Genomic DNA, 23,477 nt, shown 5'->3' on the forward strand with positions numbered 1-23,477 from the left:
CCGTGGCGATACCACCACTATCAGGACACTTCTGTCACAAGATTATTCGTCTAACACCTGTCCTCTATAATTCAAGAAAATAAGTACAATCAGTCAAATCAATGCAAATATCAATGCAATAAAGTAAAGTATGTGATTTAGGGAAACTCAAGTCTAAACCGACTCAAGTCGATCTCCCAATACCACATTGACTTATACCTTTCTTTCGTCGGTTTCTGGCTCAGTCGAAGTCCTGAACTCACAGCCTGTCTGGCAATGACAATACCAATAATTTCATATTAATATACCTTTCAAATCAATAACACTCTGATCAATCTGGATTTAATTCAAAATCAACGGCATAACGGTACAATTTCAGTATCCCCGTCAATACAATATCCTCTAGATCACAGTTACAATCCATAACCCATATCCAATACAATTCGTGATCCAATCACAATTCAAATCTGTCTGGTATAAATCAATATACCCTAAAATTTCATAACAATTCCATAATCACTCCGTTTCTTAATCTGACTTCGATTCTATGATGTCTAATATGTCAAGAACAACATATATGAGTTCCATTCAATTCTGACAATATCATAATTCTAAAACATGTCAAAACGTAGCAAAACTTACGTCCAGCTGTAGCCTACGTTGCTAGGAACTCAATACCGAAGTCGGATTCAAAATCAGACGGACGGATTTCTCGCAAAAGTCGTAAGGATTTTCAACACAATTCCTCGGACCCTTTTCTCGATTTTTGGCTGATCTGAAGGATTTCGTACCTTTGTATATATATATATATACACAATGCATGATTCAGCAACGTGGCCCATTCCTTCGCAAAACACGTCGCACCGCGGGTGCGGTAACTACATGACCGCGGGTGCGCTCATGCCTCGGCAGTATTTTTATTTCCTGAATTTCCACGACCGCGGGTGCGGTCCTGCACCGCGGGTGCGGTCTTGTTTCTTACCGCGGGTGCGGTGAGGCTACTGGAATTTGCCCCAACTTTCTGTCCATGCACCGCGGGTGCGGTGTTGCTTCGGCAGCACATTCTAAAATTCAGAATAAATGGCCGCACATTATCTTAAATCGTGTCTCAGTTGGCCCTTCAATAATCACGTTAAATTATAAGTCAATAATCTTTGATTAACAGTGATTAAATTTCGGGCATTACATTTCTCTCCCCCTGAGATACGATTTCGTTCCCGAAATCACAGATAGTCAAATCATATCATTAAGAGAGAATGTAATTCAAACGGAACAAATATTTACATTACTGAAATAATGCTGGGAATTCATGTCTCATATCAGATTAAGTCTCCCAAGTGGCTTCTTCCACGCCATGACGAGTCCATTGAACTTTCACAAGAGGAATCGTCTTTGTTCGGAGCTGTTTTTCTTTACGATCCATAATCCGAATCGGTTTCTCGACATAACTCAATGTCTCATCCAGCTCGGTCTCGTCTGGCTGAATAATGTGAGAATAATCAGGAAGATATTTCCGCAGCATCGATACATGAAAGACATCATGTATTTTTTTTTTTTTGATTAGAAACAAAATTTTATTTAAATATGAAAGTTCAAGTACAGTTGGGCGGATGAGTGATCCGCAATAGCAACAACATATATCTAATACAAATTCACGTCAATGAAAACTTGAAATCCCTAACAACATCTGAAATAGATAGGTGAATGAACTCTTTAATCGATGTGATTGTAGTTCCCACTCTGAACTTGATGAGCTCCCATACATCCGTGTCTTCCGCTTTCTTGTCATTGAATATCCTGTTATTCCTCTCCAGCCAAATGCTCCAAAATACGAAGTGAATCGTGACAAACCATAGGATGGTAGTTCTGTTCCCCCTAGGAATACCTGGATCGCTGGTGAATATATCTCTAGCAGTGTTCGGGAACACCCACTGAAAATTCAGATCTTGCATAACCCTTGACCATAAGCTTCTTGCGAAAGAGCAGTGAATTAAAAAATGATCTTGAGTTTCTTCGCTGCGTTCGCATAAGGAGCACCAGTTTGGGCACAATTCGCAGGTGGACCATCTTTTTTGCACCAAGTCCGCCGTAGGTAATTTACCCAACGCCACAATCCACGAGAAAATTTGTAACTTTTGAGGGACAGGAACCTTCCAAATATGATTGTAACTTGGAAAAGCAGGAAATAGATGAGTCGGAAAAAAAGAGTCGTAAAATGATTTGACACTAAACAGACCCGTAGACTCCCCCAACCAAACCCTGTAATCGTCGACGCCTAGCTGAATCCTAACTGTATCTAACACGCCCTGAAGAGTAACAAACTCTTCCAACTCTCGGTCGTTAAGATTTCTCCTAAAACAGACATCCCACCGATATGTTTGTCTATCCTGGTGATTGACAACTTCTAAGAAACTCAAAATAGGTTTGTTTGTCAAAGTACAAATGCGATACAAAGAAGCGAAGCGAACATTGAATGGAGTCTCCCCGCCCCCCCAGACGTCCTCCCAAAATCTTAAGTAATTGCCCCCTCTCAAAACCGAACCCCACATCAGTTGAATTGCCGGGAAAGTACGAGAAATGAATTTCCATGGGCATCTAAAAGTGACATTCTTGGCCAAACCCAAATCCCACTTATTCTCTTGAAGGCCGTAGATGCTCTCTATCACCTTCCTCCACAAAGTCTCCTTCTCCTTTGTTCCTCTCCACCACCATTTTCCTAGCAATGCTCTATTCCTCAAAACGATACTTCCCAAACCCAATCCTCCTCGGTCTTTCGGTTTGCAAACCTGATCCCATCTCACAAGGTGACAATGTTTCTCCCCGTCCAATCCGTCCCAAAGGAAATCACGCATGATTTTTTCCATTATTTTTCCCACCTTTTTTGGGACCTTGAACAAAGACATGTAATAGGAAGGCAAAGCACAAAGAACTGATTTTATGAGTGTTAGGCGTCCCCCTCTTGACAGAAATGCTTTCTTCCAACTAGCTAGCTTTTTTGACATTTTTGATATGACTGGTTCCCAAAAATCGAAGGACGTAGGCCTACCTCCCAAAGGTACCCCTAAATACACGATGGGCCAGTCGTGAGGTTTGCAGCCAATATTATGCGCCAACTGTACCACTTCTTCCTTTTCAATACTAATGCCCAAAATGACACTTTTCTGAAAATTGATGTTGAGACCAGAATTTTTCGCAAATGTTTTGAGTAATTCCACAAGTGCAATGACATGAGCCTTCGTTTGAACCATGAACAATGTGTCATCCGCAAATTGGATATGAGATATCTCAATTTTCCCTTTTCCCACTACTAGACCTCTCACCTCGTTTGAATCCTTAGCCTTGTCAACCATCCTTCCCAAGATATCCACAACCAAGTTAAAGAGAAAAGGCGATAGTGGACAACCTTGACGGATTCCTCTTTCGCCTTTAATCTTCCCCCTCGGTCTGCCATTGATAAAAATTGAGAACGAGACATTTGACACACACCCACGAATCCACTTCCGCCATCAATCTCCGAACCCCTTTTTTTGTAGCACGAAGTCAAGAAAATCCCAGTCGATGTTATCGTACGCCTTTTCGAAATCCACCTTGAAAACCCATCCCCTCATATTTCTTTTGCGGTACTCCTCCACCACCTCATTTGCTACAAGACTGCAATCCAATATCTGTCTCCCTTTTATAAATGCACATTGGTTCTCGGCGATCGTACTCCTCAAGACTTTCTTTAATCTATTAGTCAATACTTTTGCCAATATCTTGTACAAGCTTGTGATCAAACTTATCGGCCGGAAGTCTTTCACCGAATTCGCATCTTGCTTTTTCGGTATGAGACAAATGTAAGTCTCATTTGTCATGCCATTTACCACGCCCCCCTCGAAAAACTCCTCGAAGACTTTCAACAAGTCCCCCTTCAGTATTTCCCAATTTTTTTGAAAGAAAGCTAACGTGAAGCCGTCCGGACCCGGAGCTTTGTTCCCATCACTGTCAAATACGGCCTTTCTGATTTCAATCTCCGAGAAAGGTTTCTCCAATTCCATTGCATCGGACCTATCCAAAGGGCTCCATTCCAATCCATCTAGGTGACCCTCAACCCCCTCTGATCGTCTGTAAAGATGCTTGTAGAATTTGATAATGTTTTCCTCAATTTGATTCTCATCCACAATTACAGATCCGTCGTCCAATTCCAGCTTATCTATGACCGACTTGTTTCTTCTATTTGTTAACAAGGAATGGAAGAATTTTGTATTCTGGTCACCTTCCCTCGCCCATCTCATTTTGGTTTTTTGGTTTACCATTTGAAGTTTTTTAAAACTCACTTGTTCCAATTCACATCTAAGATTTTTTCTTTCCAGCCTAGAAATTTCGGTCCATGTTCCAGTGGCTTCTAACTCATCCAAAAGTTTTATCCTAGCAGTCAACTCTCCAATATTTGCATCCAAATTACCGAAAACATCCCTGTTCCATACGACCAAGTCGCCTTTCAACTTTTTCAGCTTGCACATGAATTTGTATCCTTCCCAACCATGATAAGCCCTGCCGTGCCACCAAACCTGCATTAGTTCATTGAACTTGTTGTGAGATAGCCATACATTCTCGAATCTGAAAGGGGTTGGCCCCCATTTCGCCTTAGTTGTGTCAAAAGACACCGGGCAATGATCCGATGTTATTCTTGGAAGCACCGTTTGTCTGAAATTAGGAAATAAATCCCTCCAGCCGTTTGTGAATAGAATTCTGTCTAAACGGCAACATATTGGTGAAACTCTGAAATTTGACCATGTGTATTTACCGTTGAGAAGTGGCGGATCATGCAAGCCCAGTTCACCTATTAATTTATCAAAACAAAGCATACTCGTTGTTGTTGAAGTGCTGTTTTTTTTCTCTCCCGTGTTCCTTACGACATTGAAATCACCTCCCATACACCAATTTCCCCACAAATAGCACTCAAACCAGCCAATTCGTCCCAAAAGTTCTCCCTGTCCATTGGCTTCACCGGTCCGTAGATCGCCGAGAACCAGCAACTTGTTGTATCATTTACAAAAATCCGAATAGAAACCGAGAATTCACCTATCAAGTTATCATCTACCACCACTGTCCTCGGATCCCACATTACTAAAATTCCTCCCGCCCGGCCTTCCGACGGCATGTAAACCCAATCAACAAACCTTTGCTTCCACAAACTTGCAACGAACCACCTATCAACTATTTCTTTTTTTGTTTCCTGAATGACGACAATTTCCGGCCTTTCTTTCCGTATCAAACTGCGAACCATTTCCCTTTTTTTCGAGTCCCCCCCTCCCCTAATATTCCAAGTGATGATTTTCATGGAGGAACCTCTTTATCCCTCAAGGACGAAACTGAGGAGTCTGCAACACCAGAACCCATTCTAGTTAGCTCCCTCTCCAACAGTACTGTGTGAACATTGTCCTGATCACCATGATTGATTCCTTCCAACTCAAACAGCACCTCATTGTTGTCACCCGCTGCCCTTACCGATAAACACCCATGGACGATTTCTTGTCCCTTGCCCGGCAATTCATCTAAAAACTTCCCAATACTTCCTAGAGGACCACTAGACAATCCCAAAACTGAAGAAGAGTGTAGAAGAGGTTTGCGCAAGGAGGATTGAATAGAAAAGGAATTAGAGGAGTTGGTTGGTACCTGTCCCTCATTAGAGATTTCATTGTCAGGTGAATTGGGCACTGCGTAATCCTCCGGCCTCTTTGGTGTTTTGAATAGATCCTTGATTGAAACTTCCTGATCTACGACTTGTAAGGCTTCATTGGGCTGCAACATTCCTTTGCAAGCGTCATCTTCTGAGTTTGATTCATTATCGAACAAGTCATCTCCTGAGTCAACAAGCTTCAAATTTTCTCCGTCGTCTGAATCGTAATGCCCCTCATGCTCACTATCAACACCTATTCCGTACGTTGAATCACACTTTCTTTCAAAAGCGGTGCCCATTTCCAGCGGCTCGTTGCGTCTTGATTTTTTCCTGCTGTACACGTACCAAAATGGAGGTTGTACTTGATTGTTGATACCATTATTCTCCCCATTTTGCGTTTCCACAATGTTGTCGATCGACATCGAGTGGACCGGAGATTTTCTGAAAACTTCAGCAGCCTTAGGAGTAATATTTGTTAATATTTTTTGCACTTTGGCTGCATGAGAAGCAGTTGCGTTGTCTTTGTACGCCCCTGGGTTCATGTGCTGAGCCTTTGATTTGAAGGACCCGTTTGTTTCCACACTATTGTACCCAGAATCATGACCCTGATGCCTTTCCACACTTATTGCAGTCGTACTTTTATGATTTCCAGGGGCGTTCATCTCTGTGCCGTCTTTTGGTTGATTTTCCGTAGCCCCCTTGTCTTTAACTTTCCACTGTAGAATATTTTTATTCCCCCATCCCGCCACCGTACTCTTGCCGTTAACCACAACCTGTGCATATGTTTGTCTTTGATAATTCTCATAAGCCCCCGGATCAAAAGATTGTACTTGAATTTGAATCTGTCTTTCCTTTCCTTCCAGATGTAACGACAATCTTTCCTTGATGAAACCTCCCTCAACACCTTTAACCTTAATCTTTGCCGCCTCCAAATTACGGAAGAGTCTAGTATCTTCATGGATATCCAGCAAGCCACCACAAAGCTCCCCTATGAGATTGAAGTTGTCATGAATCCAGCAATTCCACGGCAGCCCATGAATTAAGATCCAGCTGTTGCAGCAATTGAAGACCCTGTCTTCCGTGTTTATATCCATTGTCCAAGCTTCGAAATCCAAGACAATCCCGTAATCGAAAAAACCCCTTCCCAACTTAGTAAAGAAATCGAAATCTTCTGCATTTGATGGCCACCACACTGCCTTGTTTGCTTGAAATGGGAAAACCTTGACCTTCTTCTTGGTTGTTTTCTGAATAACATTTTGAATCTTATCCCAAGAGACATTAGCCTCGCACTTCGTGATCACAACTGCTTCAAGCCATTTCAACTCCTTTATATTCATGTCAGGCATCTTCTTTGTATTACCATCCCTGGCTGAATCTCTGTCATCTTGAAAAAGGACCTTGGATCTCGGTGGTTGTATGACGCGGTGTGACCTCGGATTAAGGCCATTCTTCTGTGATTTTCCTGCCAAGAGTTTTTCCAGCGTATGAGCTATCTTCAGCCATCCCCCTGAGCCGTAACCACTGGGCACAATTGTATATTGCTTCTTTCCTTGCGGCTTGAACTTAGAAATCTCAATAAATCTACCCCTTTTGTTTTCAAATTTTTGCAACGTGAAAATCGAGTTGCGGCCTCTGAAATGATGAGAGGCGGCCGAAGAAGAGGGGTACTTGCCCAGTTCATGAAAGCATTTGCTTAACCATCGTGCCTCCTCACGATCAAAGTCCATCATATAGCTCTTCTTTCTGGTTCGTTCTTCCCACCAAACGGAGTTGCCCCCAAATCCCAGTCGCATCGTAAAAATTTTGTGTTCAATGAACACATTCTCATCACAGTCCTTACTTCCGAACGAGGAAGCGAACGAACGATACATATCTGTCAACAAATAGAAAACCTCGGAGGAGAGAGAGGGTAATCTCGATTGAGAAGCTAAAAGGCTCTCGGAAAATAAGCGGGAGGAAAGGAAGAACGAAAAGAGGAAGGGAAAGAAAAAAAATTGGACGCCGGAGACCGGCGACCGGCGCCGGAAAATAAAAAGCGAGTCGATCAGCAGAAATTAGGAGATAAAGAAGATGAAGGAATTTTGAACTGAGAAACCGAGGAAGGAGAAGGAGTGGGGGAGCATTTTGAAAAATTCTCTCACTAGAAATCCCTGTTAACCATGCAGTAGGAAATGAAGAGTTGAATTTGAAAGACATCATGTATTCCAGATAATGAAGGCGGCAATGCGAGTCGGTAGGCACGATCTCCTATCTTTTCGAGGATCTCATATGGACCGACGTATCGTGGAGACAACTTCCCTTTCTTTCCAAATCGGACAACACCCCTGAAAGGAGAAATCTTCAGCAACACTCGGTCTCCTGCCTCAAATACCAACGGTCTACGTCGAAGGTTGGCATATTTGGCTTGTCGGTCCTGAGCTGCCTTCATTTTCTTCTGAATCAATTTCACTTTCTCAATCATATCTCTGATCATATCAGGTCCAGTCTCAGGAACTTCAGAGATATCATCCCAATAAAGAGGAGATCTACATTTCTTTCCGTACAGCGCTTCAAATGGAGCCATCTCAATACTCGTTTGATAGCTATTGTTGTACGAAAATTCGCAAAGAGCCAATGCATCTTGCCAATTATTGCTAAAATCAAGCACCACAGCTCTCAACATGTCTTCCAAGGTCTGAATCGTCCGTTCTGACTGTCCATCAGTCTGAGGATGATATGCGGTACTCAGATGTAACTTCGTACCAAGAGCTTGCTGCAAACTCTGCCAGAAGTGCGAAGTAAACCGAGGATCTCGGTCCGAAACAATCGACTTCGGCACTCCGTGCAATCTTACCACTTCCTTGACATAGATATCGGCCATCTGATCATATCTATAAGTCATTTTGTATGGAATAAAACATGCAGATTTGGTCAATCGATCAATCACGACCCAAATCGCATCACAACCTCGGGAGGATCTCGGTAACTGTGTCACAAAATCCATGGAAATGTGATCCCACTTCCATTCAAGAATGGACAAACTCTGCAACAATCCTCCTGGTTTCTTTCTTTCAGCCTTCACCTGTTGGCAATTCAGACACTTTGATACAAATGTAGCAATGTTCGCTTTCATTTGTTTCCACCAGTATTGTGTCCTCAAATCATTATACATTTTCCTGCCACCAGGATGAATGCTAAATCGGCTGTTGTGTGCCTCTGTCAGTATCCGCTGTCTTAAATTCGAAACATTCGGCACAACAAGACGATTATTCACATACAAAATACCATTTTGAACCTGGTATTCCGATCGATGTCTAGCTCTAACCATAGCAATCGAATTCTGTATGTTCTGATCAACCTTCTGTGCCTCTTTGATTTTCACTATCAATTCTGGTTTAGCTCGAATCGCACGTAATCTCAGAGGCTGACAATCTGTTTCAAAAGCTAATCCAGACAAACAGCCGTCTTCTATCAAATTCGAAACACCCATAGTCGATAAGGATAAAGAACATACCTTTCGACTTAGTGCATCAGCTGCTGCATTTGGTACTTAGTGGTGCATTGCACTTTTTGGTCTATTTGGATGGAACGCAACAGCAGAATTTTCAGGGAAGAGAACAAATCTTGCGAAGATATATGGGATAGTATCAGAGTCAGAGTGGCTACTTGGGCAATAATCAATCCTCAATTTCAGCACATCACATTATCAGAGTTAGCTAGAGATTGGAAGTTCATTTGTTAGTTTAATTTCCTAGCATATGATGTATGTGGATTGCTCAACTGTGGATTGCTCATCCACTGTAACTGTAACAATCTTTATTATTTAATAAAATATTAATAGTTTCTTATCAAAAAAAAAAAAAAAAAGTCCTTCAATAAATCCAGCCATCTTCGCTGTCTCATATTCAACTCTGATTGTGAAAACAGATATTTCCAGCTTTTGTGATCAGAATAAATTTCGAATTTCTCACCGTACAGATAATGTCGCCATATCTTCAGTGCAAAGACTATGGCTGCCAATTCAAGATCATGAATTGGGTAACGAGATTCATGGGGTTTCAGCTGTCTCGAGGCATAAGCAATCACATGCCCCCGCTGCATCAAAACACAACCCAATTCGCGGTGAGATGCATCACAATAAACGATAAAGTCACCAGTACCTGAAGGAATCGTCAACACAGGCGCACTGGTCAACCTCTTCTTCAATTCGAGAAAACTGGTCTCACATTCTTCAGACCAAACAAATGGAGCATTCTTCTGAGTCAACTGTGTAATCGGTTTGGCAATACTCGAAAAATCTTTAATGAATCGTCGATAATATCCTGCCAAACCCATAAAGCTGCGTATCTCTGGTACAGATGTCGGTCTCGGCCAAGAAATCACTGCCTCAACCTTACTGAGATCAACAGATATCCCGTCTCCGGATATGATATGCCACAGAAACACTACCTGTTTCAACCAGAACTCGCATTTCGACAGTTTAGCATATAATCTCTCCGCCCTCAGAATTCGCAACACAGTTCTCAAATGTTCAGCATGCTCCATCACATTCTTTGAATAGATCAAAATATCATCGATGAAGATAATCACAAAATCATCGAGATATTTCTGAAAGACACGGTTCATCAATCCCATAAATACCGCCGGTGCATTCGTCAAACCAAAAGGCATGACAATAAATTCATAGTGTTCATACTTGGTTCTGAATGCTGTGTTAGAGATATCCGAATCCCTGACTCTCAGTTGATGGTATCCAGATCTCAGATCGATCTTAGAATGTACAGATGAACCCTGCAACTGATCAAACAAATCATCAATACGAGGCAATGGATATTTATTCTTTACCGTCGTCTTGTTCAGTTGCCTGTAGTCGATACAAAGTCTCATTGACCCATCCTTCTTTCTCACGAACAGTACTGGAGCACCCCAAGGAGATACACTCGGTCTAATATACCCCTTGGCCAGTAAATCCTCCAACTGTTCTTTCAGTTCTTTCAATTCGATCGGTGCCATCCTGCATGGAGCCCTAGAAATCGGAACTGTTCCTGGCATCAACTCGATGCTGAAGTCTATCTCTCGAATCGGAGGCAATCCAGGAATCTCATCTGGAAAGACATCAGCAAACTCACACACCACTGGCAAATCCGCCAATGATGGGCTCGATTTCAGTAAATCAACTGAATATACCTATCAAGAATCCATCCGCTCCCTTCTGCAACAATCGAGTCATATTCATTGCAGATATCAAAGGAATTCTGGCACGAGAACCTTTACCATAAAATTTCCACTCCTCAGCCATCTCAGGTCTGATTCGAACTATCTTATGGAAGCAATCGACTGTAGCTCGGTACTTGGTCAACATATCGATACCGACAATACAATCAAAATCAGATAAACCAAGCACAATACAGTCTAACTCAATCGTATGCCCATCGTACTGCAGTATACACGATTTAACAGATTTTACTGATATCAAACCTGTTCCTAACGGAGACGTGACAGACACTACTGCAGACAATGACTCAATAGGCAAAGAATGCATCAACGCAAATCGCTCAGATATAAATGTATGAGATGCACCAGTATCAATCAGTACATATGCAGGATAACCAGAAATAAAACAGTTACCTGCCACAACATCATCAGGTGCGCCCTGTGCCTGCTCCTCGGTCAAAGCAAAAACTCTGGCCTGCTGTCTCGGAGGCTGGCTCACTGTCTGGCCCCCTCCTGGCCTCAGCTGTGACTGAGAAGACGGTGCTGGCTGAAAAGTATTAACAGCAGATGGTCGTCTACCTGCCTGAGCCACTGATCCCGATGACTCAGCTGCCTGTGATCCCTGGGCACTCCTCTGGGGACATACTCGGGCGAAGTGTCCCTGCTGTCTACAGATACGGCAGCTACCAACCACTCCTCGGCACTGATCTGTGGAATGCCTCCCTCCACAAGTACCACAGTACGGTCCTGTATAACTCTGGCTCTGACCGGTCTGTCTAGAGGCACCACTCGAACTGGACGAGCTAGTTCTAGGTTTCTTGAATTGCTTCCCTCTAGCCCTCAATCAATCCTTCTTCCTACTACTGCTGCTGCCACCTTCAAATCGAGGAGGTGGTTGTTGTTGTCCCGATACTGGAAGCACAAACGAAGCCTCTCTCTGTCTCATCAGTCCTGCTTCGGCTCCCTTGGCTCTGTTCAAGGCATCGGTGAAATTGTTTGGCCTCCCGGTATTCACCAAGGTAAAGATTTCAGGATTCAGGCCATTTATGAACTGGTCCGCAACGGCCTCATCATGTTCAGCTACGTGGGGAGCAAATCGGAGCAGTGTAGAGAACTTAGCCACATAGTCCTCAATGTTTAACTGGCCTTGTCTCAAGTTTGCAAATTCGGCTCCCTTGTCTTTCCTATAAGATACTGGGAAAAACCGTAGATAAAATTCAGACTTAAACACATTCCAGGTAATGGCCGTACCTCGTTGTTCCAATGCCCGTTTCGTCGTGATCCACCAGTGTTTAGCACATCGTGCAACTGGTGTCCGATTTTCGTCGTGGTCCACCAGTGTTTGAGACATCGTGCAATGTGCCCGTGGCGATACCACCACTATCAGGCACTTCTGTCACAAGATTATTCGTCTAACACCTGTCCTCTATAATTCAAGAAAACAAGTACAATCAGTCAAATCAATGCAAATATCAATGCAATAAAGTAAAGTATGTGATTTAGGGAAACTCAAGTCTAAACCGACTCAAGTCGATCTCTCAATACCACATTGACTTATACCTTTCTTTCGTCGGTTTCTAGCTCAGTCGAAGTCCTGAACTCACAGCCTGTCTGACAATGACAATACCAATAATTTCATATTAATATACCTTTCAAATCAATAACACTCTGATCAATCTGGATTTAATTCAAAATCAACGGCATAACGGTACAATTTCAATATCCCCGTCAATACAATATCCTCAGATCACAGTTACAATCCATAACCCATATCCAATACAATTCGTGATCCAATCACAATTCAAATCGGTCTGGTATAAATCAATATACCCTAAAAATTCATAACAATTCCATAATCAGTCCGTTTCTTAATCTGACTTCGATTCTATGATGTCTAATATGTCAAGAACAACATATATGAGTTCCATTCAATTCTGACAATATCATAATTCTAAAACATGTCAAAACGTAGCAAAACTTACGTCCAGTTGTAGCCTACGTTGCTAGGAACTCAATACCGAAGTCGGATTCAAAATCAGACGGACGGATTTCTCGCAAAAGTCGTAAGGATTTTCAACACAATTCCTCGGACCCTTTTCTCGATTTTTGGATGATCTGAAGGATTTCGTACGTTTGTATATATATATATGTATACACCATGCATGATTCAGCAACGTGGCCCATTCTTTCGCAAAACACGTCGCACCGCGGGTGCGGTAACTACATGACCGCGGGTGCGCTCATGCCTCGGTAGTATTTTCATTTCCTGAATTTCCACGACTGCGGGTGCGGTCCTGCACCGCGGGTGCGGTCTTGTTTCTTACCGCGGGTGCGGTGAGGCTACTGGAATTTGCCCCAACTTTCTGTCCATGCACCGCGGGTGCGGTGTCTTCCTGAGCGCGGGTGCGGTGTTGCTTCGGCAACACATTCTAAAATTCAGAATAAATGGCCGCACATTATCTTAAATCGTGTCTCAGTTGGCCCTTCAATAATCACGTTAAATTATAAGTCAATAATCTTTGATTAACAGTGATTAATTCTCGGGCATTACAAAAAGTCTCCGAGATAAAGGAGTGAGTGGCTCCTGAGTCTATCAGTGCAGTTGTGGATAATCTCTTAATAAAAATGTTTCCTGAGATGCGTTAGCACAACACAACTTATATCCCCAAAAATACTATCATTAACCTAAAGCACAATAGAATTCAGCTTCTCAAGGCACACAAAAATTATTAGCACACTAATAGTCCCAAATAGAATTCCACATGCAAGGCAACGAAATACTGAGCTTAGGTAGAAAGGTTTACCTGTCAGTAAAGTAGTGTCTGGATTCGCCTCCTGTGCATGCATAGCGAATACCCTGCCTTGAGTTGGCTGTTTCCACTGTGGGCACTCCTTAAGCATGTGGTCAGTGGCTCCGCATTTAAAGCTTTTGCCTGACCCATATAAGCACTGTCCTGGATGCTGGCGGTTGCACTTAGGACACACTGGGAAAATACCGGGCCTCTGTGGCGCCCCCTGCTGCTGAACGGGACCCTTGCCCTTCGGCGGTCCCTGAAAAAGTTTCTTCTCTGGCGGCCCCTGATACGGTTTCTTAAAATGGGTCGCTGATTCTGCTGCTGCTGGTGTGGCTGCGGTGGAGCCTGATAGGGCCTCTTGCCCTGCCTGTCCGCCTCAATGTCTCGCTGGTCTTGCTCTGCCGCCAGAGCCCTAGAAACGGCAACTGCATAAGAAGTAGGGCCAGCTACCCTCACATCACGGCGCAAGATCGGCCGCAGTCCATCCATAAAATGCCTCAGTTTTGCTTGGACATCATTCGCAATTAGGGGTACGAAGTAACACCCCCTCTCAAACTTTCTGACAAAATCTGCCACACTACTGTCTCCCTGTCTCAGCGTCATAAATTCCCTGGTCAGGCGGGAGCGTACTTCCTCTGTGAAGTACTTGGAGTAGAAGACCTCCTTAAAACCATTCCAAGGCAGCACCTGCAAATTGACTGCCACTGACGCACTCTCCCACCATAGCCTAGCGTCCCCAGTCAATAAGAAAGTGGCACAACGGACTCTGTCAGCATCTGTCAGCTCCATAAAGTTGAAAATTACCTCGATGGACTTGATCCATCCCTCAGCTACCATCGGGTCAGTAGTACCCGAAAACTCCTTCGGACTCATCCTCCGGAACCTCTCATATACTGCCTCTGGTCTAGGCCTCTCCTCGGGGCCTACAGCAGTTTGGTTCCTCGCAAACTGTGCGATGAATTGCGTCATACCTGCAAGCATCTGTGCCTGCATATCTGGAGGTGGTGGTGGTGGAGGATTGGCCCTCTCCTCATCTCGATGTTCCCTTATCCTCAACTCGGTGCTCTCTGTTTTCATCCCTTGCTTCCCGGTCAACCAAACGTCTAGGAGGTATACTGTTCCAATAATTCACCCAACACGTAACCCACTATGCATGAACATAATATAAATATGATAAGATGCACGTAGCTGAACTTAAGAATATGAACACGCTGAAAATCCTGACTTAATGCATACTACATAACATAAATCTTTGAAATGTTAAAACTTACAGACTTGAGGTGTGACTTCGAGAGCTTCTTGCAACTGGCAGTAGGTATAACCCTTTACAAGAACCTGGCTCTGATACCAACTGTAACGAACAGTACTTTTCATACTTAAAATTTGCGGAAAAATTAAAAATTTTCTTAGATGTAAACATCCATACGGTCGTCCCTCAACATTCATAAAATATCTTTGAAATCAACCATCACAAATAAAATTTGCTAAAAGCAAAGCTGTCTCAAAATGTCTCACATCCAAATCATAAAATCAGAGTATAAATGTTTTCATGCTTAAAATCTTAAAATAACGTGGGTGGTCCTCGGGTCTAGCCCCCCGCTCAGTCCAAGCCTGCCCCTTGGTCGCCACCTCTTGTCTCCTCAACAACATAGTCACCTGCATCGATCAAGTCTAGTGAGTCTAAAGACTCAACACGTATAAACTGGGATAACGAGTACTACATAATAAAATCGCATGCATCTTAAAAATAGAACGTACATAACTTGAAACTTGAGCTTGCATAATAAACTTGAACATACGTACGTACTTAACTAGACGTGCCATCAGCATAAACTTACATAAACATACTGCATACTTGAACATACATAACTTCATCATTTTGAGTAGAGGCATGTTTCAAAGCAAGTGACCCATAACATAAAAGAGCCTGATCTACACCACAGTACTGAGCTGACAGGGATGTATCCACTGCCACATACATGAGATCCCCGTTCATAATTTAACGGGCTGGTTGGTCCCCGTTCATAATTTAACGCTTTCCAACCACGATCTAACCCATTCATAATTGAACGGGCGGATTGGTCCCCGTTCATAATTTAACGTTTTCCAATCCTAAACATACTTTGGTCACAAGACATTTAGCATACCTCAAAAACTTAAAATATTTTCTTGCACGTCACACATACTTACTTGGCATTGAGGGATTCGTTGGACTGCGATCGGGATCGTTGCTGTAACATACTAATCATAGATTCAGAGGCTTAACTTGAAAAGATTAGACGTAGATATCATTCTTACTCACAAGTTCAATCATTTCTTAGGATATTCTAAAAATTCCCATGACACGACATTGTAAATCATTGTACCAAACTATGACATCAAACCTCAAACGTGTTATAATATTTTCCCAAAAATATGAAGGACACGGACCCCGTGCCTACCTCCGTGTAGGGGTCCGTGTAGGCTCGGGAGAGAAGGCTCGAAAGGAAGGGTGGACACGGACCCCGTGTCAGCGTCCTTGTGGGGGTCCGTGTAGACTATGGAAAAAGACACTGAGAAGAAACAAAGGCACGGATCCCGTGTCAGGGTCTGTGTACGGGTCCGTGTACCTACTGTGATCGCGAACTTACGAAAATTTTGTATATGCTTTGCTCAACTTTCTAGACTCGGATGCACGGACTATGAATCGACACTCCGAGACCCGTCCTAGCATACTATAACATCAAACCAATTTCGTACAACATCCTAAGCAACGATGTTCACCCTATGGGTACATACCAGTCAAAAAACGTGGCAATTGACAGCGAAACTTTTCCTACGACTTTAATGTAGTCAAGTGCCTATCGAAACCAAACGAACTATCAAATAACAACCTAACAACTTACTAGGCATCCCTAGACGCAGCAACGATCACCCGGCGATCCCCCAACGAAGCCTGCAACAATAAAATCTCAAGAACACATGAAACATAATTTCTGAAAAACGCAGTTTGAGCAGTCCCACGAAAACATCATAACTCACTCAATTCTGGTCCAAATAACTCGAATCAAATCGAAGGTATCGAAAAGTTCTATATTTTTATAGTTGAAAGTTTTCTCAAAATCTCGACTGAAAATTCGCAGTTTCAACCAGAACAGTAAAAACGTAAAGTTCAGATCTAAAAAGGGCTTCAAAACGAATTTAAACATGATTGCTCAAACTTCTACACATCGTACACGTGGTTTTACGCATAAATAACAACGCACGCATAATATGACATGATCGATGCATCAAGAACAGAATATACGTGTCTTTTGATATCAAATGTTGCCGAAACGGCGTTACCGAAGCGGAGATGGAAGCGAGCATAAAATCGTCAAAAAATAACATTTTTCAAACAAGCATAAAATCGTCAAAAATTTGAAAATATTCGTACTTTAAGCGACTTTTACTCAACTACTTTTCATGCTAAAATAAACAAAACATGCATGATATGGATTATGGATTGAATGATGCGTCAAAGGAATTTACAAACGTATCTTTGTGTTTTAGAACGCTCCAATATACTTGGCGTGGAGGCCGAAGGACGAACGGGCGACGAAGAACTCCTTGTTTTCGCCTCCTCCTAATTTTCGAAACTTTTGTGTAGTGTGTTTGTGTGTGTGTTTTCGGCTGAATGGCCTCTCAAATGACCTATGATTTTTATTTTATAGATTTTAATTTGCATTTTAATGGGCTTAGGTTTTGGGCCTTTGAGTTTAGGAGCAATTGGGTCTACTAATCTTAGATAATTTAGGCCCAATAACACCTATTTAATTGAAAATTAGAAGTTTATAAAATTTATTTCAAAAATAATTCTTTTGATATTTTAAAGTCCTTCGTTTTGCCCAATACCGGTTTTCGGATAAAATCGAGCTCATCTCGTAAAGTAATTTTAACTTTACCATTTTTAAAAAAAATTAATCATATTAATATTGTTAATAAGCCTTGAAAATATTTATTGAAAAATATTTATTTTATCTTGGCGTCCTTGGTCTCCATCCCCCAGTCTATTATCGAATATTCGGGTAAAATCTACCGTTTTCATAAAATCATGCAATTAAACCCTTAACCATATAATATGCGTCATGTAAGCATTTAAAATCAATTAAACAATTTAATCCATTTGCATCCATGTGGTTTACGTGGGTTGACTTTTGGATGTTACACGAACTATGTCATCCTCCTCAGAATACAGCTTCCGACCCTTAGCTTCATCTCTTAGTCTCTATTTTTGTAATCGCTCGTCAGAAGATTGACCTTCTCTAATTCTATCCCTCACAGTCGACTGAACTGTCATAGTAGCAAGATTGGGGGCCGCACCCTAGCATATACTGCAAACTTGAATTGCTGAATCTCGGTCTGCAGTGGTCTTTGAAGTGATAATTGAGTAATGACTGCTGTCTTTCGACACAATGCGTCCACTACTACATTAGCTTTTCCCAGATGGTAGCTAATATCGCAGTCGTAGCCCTTCGCCAACTCTAACCATCTTTGTTGCCTCACATTGAACTCTTTTTGCGTGTAGAAGTACTTCAAGCTTTTATGGTTGGTGAAAATCTTGCACTTCTCTCCATATAAGTAATTTCTCCAAATCTTCACTGCAAACACTACTGCTGCGAGTTCTAGGTAGCGAGTCGGGTAATTCTTCTCATGAACCTTCAACTATCTAGACGCATAAGCTATAACTTTGTCATTTTGCATCAGGACTGCGTGTAAACCAAGTTTCGAATTGTCCGTATAAAGAACATATTCTCCTTGCCCCGATGGCATCGACAGAGCTGGAGCTGAAGTCAAGACTTGCTTCAACTTCTCAAAACCCTCTTGGCATTCGGATCCTCAGATAAATTTTGCATTCTTCTTCGTAAAGGCGGTCAAGGATACCGCAATAGATATAGAATCCTTGAATGAACTTCCTATAGTAGCCAGCTAGACCCAAGAAACTACGGATCTCGGTAACGCTCTTTGATATCGGCCACTCTCTAACTGCCTCGACTTTACTCGGATCAATTTCAACTCCATCTCTAGAAATAATGTGGCCTAAGAACGCCACTCTCTAGAGCCAAAACTCGCACTTGCTGAACTTAGCGTATAACTTTCTATCTTGCAGTATTTGTAGCGTCGTTCTCAAGTACTGACTATGCTCCTGTCGGCTCTTTAAGTAAATCAGAATATCATCTATGAAGACTATGACGAATTGATTTAGATACGGCTGAAATTATCGATTCATGAGATCCATGAAGATCGCTGGGGCATTGGTCAACCCAAATGGCATGACCATAAACTCATAGTGCTCATATCGAGTCTTCAAAGCCGTCTTATGAACATCAGACTCTTTCACTTTCAACTATTTGTATCCCGAACGAAAATCTATCCTCGAGAAAATCGATGCTCCTTGCAATTGATAAATTAGTCTTTGATTCTTGGTAAGGGATACTTATTCTTGATGGTGACACTATTCATCTCTCGATAATCAATACAAAGTCACAACTCACATACTACCACGATTTTTCTTCACGAATAACAATGGTGCGCCCTACGGAGAACAACTAGGGCGAATAAAACCCTTGTCCAGCAATTTTTGAATTTGATCCTTTAGCTCTTTCATTTCGATGGTTGCTAGACGATAGGGTGCCTTAGAAATTGGCACAGTGCCCAACATCAACTCAATGGCAAATTCCACTTCTCGATCCGGTGGAAATTGGAATGCCAGAAACGTACTCAGGAAAGATGCTAGAAAAGTCTCTGATGACCTCAACATCCTTTAGCTTCTGACTGACAGGAACATGTGTTGAAGTAACACATGCTAGAAAAGCTTGGCAGCCTCGCTTCATAAGTTTCATCGCGCAAATGCAGGAGATGATGTGCTGCATTTGCTTGTTTCTCGCTACCTCAAAGATAAAATATTTCCCGCTGAGCGGTCGAGTAGACACTGACCTCTGCCGAAAATCTATTGAAGTTCCATTCAATGATAGTCAATCAATGCCAAGAATGATGTCGAATTCAGGCATTGAGAGTATGATAATATCTACCCGAACCACATCTTTTTTCAAACGATGTTCCAGATTTTTCACAATGCTCGAAGTGACCATTTGATCTTCGGAAGGAATAGAAAATTTGAAGCCCAATCCCATATATTCGGGTATAATATTTAGTAGCTTGACTAATGTATCGGATATTAATGATTGTGTAGGTCCCAAATCCAGCAATGCGTAGGTAGCTACGCATGGAATGAATATCCTTCCTACGACGAATATACCATCAAATCTATTCGTGTTGAAACTTAAGGAATTTCTATCATTATTTTCCCCATAATTCTGGAAAATTAAATGCTTGACCCTAATATTCCTCGAAAAATTGCATTTTAACCCCTTAACTTTTCGAAAATAGCATTTTCATCCCTATAAGTTTCGAATTCCACAATTTTTGTCTCTATAACTTCGAAAATTCTTTATTTCAACCTAGGATTTTCGGTTATCTCAATTTCAGTCCTTGGATTCTTCAAAAATTCGGATTGGTCCTTAAAATCTCGGCCAAGTGCAATTCATCCCCTTGAGTTTTCAGAATTTGCAATTCGGTCCCCATAATTTTCGAAAATACCATTCATGCCCTTATTCTCGTTTTTCTCTATTTCAAGCTTTAAAGTCCTTATTTGGATTTTATTCATTCTTTTGCATTATTACGGCTTATATTTTATGCTCAATTTCTATCATTTCCAATGTCACCCCTTAAATTCAATTATAGTAGAGCATGCAACCTAATTTCTTCTAGTTTCTTCATTATCCCAATCAATCCTCATAACCAATTTAACATTTCATGCAATAAAAACAATATAAAAACGTTAAATAACTAGGTTACCATTGATTAGAGTCGTGTCTGGCTCCTCCTCAGCTTCTTCGGCATGAATCACATAAGCTCTGCCCAGAGTTGGTCCTCTCTTCTTCGGGCAATCAGCAGCTTTGTGTCCTTCTTCCTTGCATTTGAAACACCTATATGATCCCCACATGTACTTGCCACAGTGTAAGCGATTGCATTCTTTGCATAATGGCCTCTCCTTATGTTTTGGTGCTCCAAGCTGTGGTGGCTTTTGTTGTCCCGGCTTCTTCCATTGTCCTTGGGTCTTTTGTTGCCCTTGAGCTTTCGGAGGTCCCGTAAATTGCCTCTTGACTGGCTGAGAGCTCTAATGGTGCTAATGCCTCTTGCGCTGCATCTCAAAGTCAATGTTTTTCAGAGCTTGCTCAGCTTGGAATGCACAAGCAGTGGCAGCTGCATAATCCGCCGGTCGCATCATCATCACATCATGGCGTATGGTAGGTCGAAGGCCATCCATAAAGTGCCTTGATTTCTCAGCAGCATCCCTAGCAATAAGGGGTACAAAGTGAAATCCCTATCAAATCTCCTAACAAACTCCGCCATAATCGTGTCTCCCTGACATGGAGTCTATCCCTCTTCAAGCGCCCTCGGACGTCGGCAGTAAAATGGGTCGATGTTGACACCATGTTCAGCTCCTTCCCACCAAAGAGAAGCGTCGTCTCGCAATATATATGTAGCACACCTAACTCGGTCAGCATCTCCCATATTCAGATAGCGGAAATGCACCTCAAGAGATCGAATCCAACCCTCAGCAGCAAATGGGTCAGTATTGCCAGAAAATTCCAAGCATCTCCATTAGGAGGTGGGGGTGCATTCTCTTGACGATCTCCATTAGTCTCAACTTGCCTATCGGTACTAGGTGCGCGTCTAGAAGGCATTATATCTGAACATTTTTCTAATTCTAAACGCAACCAACATGCATTTGAATCTAAGTTTCTAATCATCCAGAATATAATAATCCCTTTTTGAGCAATTTTAAGCATATATATCATTTAACCTCAAAAAGCTTTTAAACATGTAACGTAAACGTATAAACCTTGTAAACATTCAGGTATCATAATAAAAATCCTGTAAAGCCATTAAACTTACAGACTTGAGGCTTGACGATTAAGCTTTCCGGAACTGGCAATGGCACAATCTTTTGCAAGAATATTGCTGTAATACCAACTGTAACATCCACTACTCGTTTTTCTAAAGAGTACTAGAATTTTTTTCTTTTAAATCATACATGCAACAAGTCTTTTAACATTAACGTTTCATCTTTAAATTCCATAAACATTTAAAATAAACTTTTTAACATTTATTATAACATTCAGGGCACTGCCAGGACTTTTAACATTTTTCAGGTGTAAAATGATCGTTTTGCCCGTGTTCCTAAACTAATTTCCCAGTTTGTTTTTAAATTTAGACGTACATCCCGGTTTTGACTCGTATGAACTCGAAACTTAATCAAACTTGAAGCAAAGCTTATTAACGTCTAACCATACCTTATTCAACCTAAACCAAGCCATTTAGAACCATAGGGTCTTTAAACATGTTGAAAAACATCCCTTCCCATAGCCCTACCATGGCTGCCCATTTATGCATCATAAACAAGAGTTTTAAAAGATGAACATACTAGTTTTGTGCATGTATAGCCACAAAAACGAAAATATATAAAGTGTATCATGTTTTTCATGCAATTATGTATCAAACATGTAATATGGTGTGAAAGATGAGTGGAGGAAGATGAAGGAGTGTCTTTCCGTATATTACGGACGAAAATGATTTGCAATGCTAGGACATGGACATGGGGGAGGACCTTGCTGAATTTTCCCTTCAAACTTCACGTGATTTTGCTTGAAAATTATGTGTGTGATCGTGTAGGCTGATGGAGGAAGAGTCCTTGTGTTATTCTAGGGAGGGGTGTGAGTTTTGGGGTTTATGGGTAGGGTTTATTAGCTTAAAATTTAATATATAATACACGGTGCAAGCTTAGTCCCATTAACCTAGTCTGATATGTCATTAAGTCCATTAGTTAATATTTTGTTTAGGAAAGTTTGTGAAAATAATAGTCGAGTTCTCAAAAGTCTCTATTTTTATTGAAAATCGATTATCGGTTTAAAATACGACTCTGCGTATAAAAACATTTCAAAACACCTCATTTTCGAAATTCCATTTAAAATATACCATATATTAAACAATTAAAAATAATTATTTAATAAAAATATTTTCCTCGTATGGTCTTCGGTCTCCGTTACTTGATCGTGTCTCGAATAGCCTTTAAAACACAGTTTTATACATTCATGTAGAAAGGTACATTTTAAACATTCAAACATGCACATCCTATTAAATTTATGCAATTAAAACCATTTAATTTTTCATTTCCCTATATTTCCACGAGTTAGATTACGTCATTGTATTTTGGACCTTACAATGGATATCATAAGCACAAACTTTTTTTTTCCTGCTAGATAAGGAGTGTATAATGCTCCTACTGTACCCTGTGGCTGTTTATATGCTACTGTGATCAAGATGTGGTACTTAAACCGCTACATGTCTTAAAAACTTTAATTTGCTCCAATGCCACCACTTTTCCTTTCGGTTTGGTCATGATGCTTGGCCTTGTAAATATTTTAAAAATATGAACCTTGATTTGCACCAATGCCACCACTTTTTACCTTTTGGTTCGGTCACAGGTGCTTGGTCCTATAAGATATTTTTTTAAAATAATGGATTTGAGGAATTATGTGAGTGAAGGTCCTTGTAGTTTATTGTGAATTTTTGGCAGCATTGGTCACCTACTATTTCAATCTGCATACTCCACTGAATTTTGTTCAGGACAAATGCAGAAGAACATAATTCTGTCAGAAGACATCTTGCTGTATCTTTTGCGCTTTCCCATGAATAATTTTAGACAGTTCATGCTTAAACGGGCAATAAAATGCCATGGATGTAGTGAAACTTCATGATATTAT

At 41.4% G+C, this 23,477-nt stretch overlaps 1 protein-coding gene across 1 annotated transcript in view; it reads left to right on the forward strand.

Annotated features, from left to right (window-relative positions):
- The window catches only part of LOC140829756 (probable magnesium transporter NIPA4), a 37,213-nt gene that overhangs the window by 13,137 nt on the left and 599 nt on the right, over positions 1-23,477 (forward strand). The window lies entirely within an intron of this gene.

The sequence above is a fragment of the Primulina eburnea genome, chromosome 1, assembly GCF_022965805.1.
Source record: "Primulina eburnea isolate SZY01 chromosome 1, ASM2296580v1, whole genome shotgun sequence".
NCBI classification, from domain to species: Eukaryota; Viridiplantae; Streptophyta; class Magnoliopsida; order Lamiales; family Gesneriaceae; genus Primulina; species Primulina eburnea.